Genomic DNA, 4,451 nt, shown 5'->3' with positions numbered 1-4,451 from the left:
AGATATCGCCTCTCAAGATGATAGGCAAGATCAGAACATATTTCAGGAATTAGGCCATTACACTCCAAGCAATAAATTCGTTAACAGACCAAATCCGACAAACATAACAGAAGCAGCTACTAACGTATGGTAGATTGATAGGGAGATTATTAAAGAGCCCGAACCGTAGGTTCCTCTAACCCGCCCTTACTCCACAAAGGAAAAAACGGACCACCCAATTTATAAACAACCACCTTTCCGCGGGTCGGCAAACGGAGAAAAATTGTGGGAAGACCCCAAAGCAAAACGGCTGGTGATTTCACCAAGAAAACAAGTAGAATTTGACAAGAGTAAATGAAACAACATATCACCAATCACTTCTAATAAGCTGTGATTTTCTCCGGAAGACCTGACGCAGCACCCCCAAATCGCTCTCCCGAACCGTCCGCTGCCATCCGCTTCAACGGACGCAGGAAGCCGCGCCGATCTCCCGTCTCACGGCGTCGCAGCTCGCACCGGCCTGACCGATGTCGTGGGTTGACTCCTGTTGCTCTCGTGTCGACCGTGAAGCCACTACACCTCGCTATACGGCGCGGCCCACTGGACTCACGTGGCGACCTCACATGCGCCGACTCTCAAGACGGACAAGTCATCTTGTGTTTCAGTGCTCGACCGACCAACCGATCGATCCAACAGCCAATGACCATTGCCAGAGCAAACTCGAGCAGACTGGTGGCGTACGCGCAGACTCAGATGCAGGAACTAAGCCCCGACCAGGCGACCACTCGCTGAGTTCTCTTACTAGCGGAGTGGAAAAACTCTCATATTGCCGGATTCAAAGGTTGATCCGTACGAAAGACATACTAGCACTCTTGACGACAGACAGACACTAACTGCCTTACAAATGCGGACGAGAGACAAACTACCAAGCTGGGGACGAGAGACTGACCCAGACTGACCGACTGGCGAGCTCATAGCGCCCCTTAAATGCACGTGAACAGGCAACCTTTCCCCTTTCCCACCAGAGGGAGACACCAAAGCTGCGATTGCCACAGCAAAAACGGAGGGCAACTACTTCACACTACGCGCTGCAGCGCGCTCTTCAAAACATCAATTTTTACCACGGCTCAGTGCCCTTTCAAAAAACCATCCCGGCACTTGCCTGAAGCGATTTGCTGAAATTATGGAAAACCCAAATCAGGATGCCCGAACGAGGATTTCAACTGTCGTCCTCCCGAATGCGAATGACGGTGTGGTTCGCTCCCGCATTATCAGGGGAGGACAGAAGGGCACGTATTAAGACATTTCAATGCGAAATATAGGGTGCATCACCAGCACAAAGGCGAATGTCGCAGGAGATTACACCAGCCATCATAAAGTGCACGATAGAGCAAAGAATGGCAGAAACCGAACCAGAGCACAATTGTGTACATCTTCTGCGAGATGAAATATTATTCCGTGAATCTGACGACACAAGAGTGAACAGGGATTGTTTGGACACCGATTTACGGAGTCGCGTGCATCAGAACGATGTACGAGGCAGGCGAAATACCCCCAGACTTCAAGAAGAATATAATAATTCCAATCCCAAAGCAAGCAGGTGCTGACGGATGTGAAAATTACCGAACTGTCAGTTTAATAAGTCACAGCTGCAAAATACTAACGAGAATTATTTACAGACGAACGGAAAAACTGGTAGAAGCCGACCTCGGGGAAGATCGGTTTGGATTCCGTAGAAATGTTGGAACACGTGAGGCAATACTGACCTTACGACTTATCTTAGAAGGAAGATTAAGGAAAGGCAAACCTACGTTTCTAGCATTTGTAGACTTAGAGAAAGCTTTTGATAATGTTGACTGGAATATGTTTCAAATTCTAAAGGTGGCAGGGGTAAAATACAGGGAGCGAAAGGCTATTTACAATTTGTACAGAAACCAGATGGCAGTTATAAGAGTCGAGGGACATGAAAGGGAAGCAGTGGTTGGAAGGGAGTGAGACAGGTTTGTAGCCTCTCCCCGATGTTATTCAATCTGTATATTGAGCAAGCAGTAAAGGAAACAAAAGAAAAATTTGGAGTAGGTATTAAAATCCATGGAGAAGAAATAAAAACTTTGAGGTTTGGCGATGACATTGTAATTCTGTCAGAGACAGCAAAGGACTTGGAGGAGCAGTTGAACGGAATGGACAATGTCTTGAAAGTAGGATATAAGATGAACATCAACAAAAGCAAAACGAGGATAATGGAATGTAGTCGAATTAAGTCGGGTGATGCTGAGGGAATTAGATTAGGAAATGAGACACTTAAAGTAGTAAAGGAGTTTTGCTATTTGGGGAGCAAAATAAATGATCATTGTCGAAGTAGAGAGGATATAAAATGTAGACTGGCAATGGCAAGGAAAGCGTTTCTGAAGAAGAGAAATTTGTTAACGTCGAGTATAGATTTAAGTGTCAGGAAGTCGTTTCTGAAAGTATTTGTATGGAGTGTAGCCATGTATGGAAGTAAAACATGGACGATAAACAGTTTGGACAAGAAGAGAATAGAAGCTTTCGAAATGTGGTGCTACAGAAGAATGTTGAAGATTAGGTGGGTAGATCACGTAACTAATGAGGAAGTATTGAATAGGATTGGGGAGAAGAGAAGTTTGTGACACAACTTGACTAGAAGAAGGGACCAGTTGGTAGGACATGTCCTGAGGCAACAAGGGATAACAAATTTAGCATTGGAGGGCAGTGTGGAGGGCAAAAATCGTAGAGGGAGACCAAGAGATGAATACACTAAGCAGATTCAGAAGGATGTAGGTTGCAGTAGGTACTGGGAGATGAAGGAGCTTGCACAGGATAGATTAGCATGGAGAGCTGCATCAAACCACTCTCAGGACTGAAGACCACAACAACCAACGTGCATCAGAAACGAGGGATAGTTCGTTCACAGGAAATGTCGAACCATTAGACCACAAACGTTTCTTATCCATTCAAAATTTCCAAGTGTCAAAGAGAACAACAATAAATCACATCCAAAAAGTTGGATAACTCAGTACGACAAAGAGCTACCGTAATCTTGGCCACTGAAACGAAAGCTGTAATTTATCTGCGGATTTTTAGATGGATCAATTGCGGAAAATATGCGCAGTGTTCCTTAGATCTGTCGCTCATATAAAGAGTTTAGGGATGCGTTTATTAACAGATTTTGGCCACAAGACTTGCGGAAAATCATCAAGCAAGAGATTATGCTGGGCGAAGACCTAGAAGCGTTAGGATTTCGCAGTCCAGTGAAGTTTCTTGAGTCGTTAATTAAGAATGATCGGTTTTTCGACAAGCCGTGCATTCCCAAGAAAATCATGAGTCACTGTTACGCCACATGACCTCTGCACTACCAACAGCTCCTTATCGGAAGGTGCAACGATTCCATCGTGTTATCCAAGAGCGCTTCATGAATTACACTATGTCAATGAAATACAAAACACAAGAGGCAGGATTAGAAACAATGACCGCTGTTGTCAAGGCTCGTCGCAAAGGAACAACATAATCTCCTGTCTCTCCCTAACTCAGCTATTGCTAAGTCTTTGATGACAAACATGTTGACGGCCGTTCAACTCTCCCTCGCTTTCACTCGTAAAGACGGAATCTCATAATTCACTGATGAACTTCATGACTTCTTTATGAGAAGAATACGTGAAAGACGAGACAGAAGGTTAAATGGAACAGCGCCGAAGAAAACGGGCTCTATATGATATTAAAAGTTACACATGAGAACAGATGTAAAAGAACGACAGCGTTATGAACTTATCACCACAACCGGCTACCATTCAAAGGAGAATTTAGTATAAGGTAACTCAAGCATTGTATTTGGCAAAGTCATTCACAGATGTCAGTTCCTCCACACTACAAACTAAACTAAACTCCGTCCAACAGGCCTTGGAAGGCACAACAGTACCAACCGGCCGCCGTGTCATCCTCACCCCATCGGCGTCACTGGATGGTGATTGGAGAGGTAAGTGGTCAGCACACCGCTCTCCCAGCTGTATGTCAGTTTCCGAGACCGGAGCCGCTACTTCTCAATCAAATAGCTCCTCAGTTTGCCTCACAAGGGCTGAGTGCACCACGCTTGACAACAGCGCTCGGCAGACCAGATGGTCACCCATCCAAATGCTAGCTCAGCCCTACAGCGCTTAACTTCGGTAATCTGACGGGAACTGGTGTTACCACTGCGGCAAGGCCGTTGGCTCCTCTACACTATACCAGCGATAATTTTAAAGGAGGACTTTCACATTCATTGTAGTCCGGTGATAGTTGCGCTGTTTCCATGCACATTAACCTGGAAGAGAGTTTTTAACATCCGGTACAGGGAACGCATGGCATATTTCGGCTTGAAAAAATACAGCAAATAATTCGTAGCTGCACACCACTCTCGTCATTGCACTAAGGTAACCTAAGTGAATCAAACACAATCTAATACAGACTCTTCAGGCACG

General features: G+C 45.2%; 1 pseudogene; it reads right to left on the bottom strand.

The window, feature by feature from the left end:
* Positions 1 to 4,085: 4,085 nt before the first annotated feature.
* LOC126095953 (5S ribosomal RNA) lies at positions 4,086 to 4,203 on the bottom strand (annotated as a pseudogene).
* Between the last annotated feature and the right edge of the window lie 248 nt (positions 4,204 to 4,451).

The sequence above is a fragment of the Schistocerca cancellata genome, chromosome 8 (genome assembly GCF_023864275.1).
Source record: "Schistocerca cancellata isolate TAMUIC-IGC-003103 chromosome 8, iqSchCanc2.1, whole genome shotgun sequence".
NCBI classification, from domain to species: domain Eukaryota; kingdom Metazoa; phylum Arthropoda; class Insecta; order Orthoptera; family Acrididae; genus Schistocerca; species Schistocerca cancellata.
This window is presented reverse-complemented; position numbering and strand designations above follow the sequence as displayed.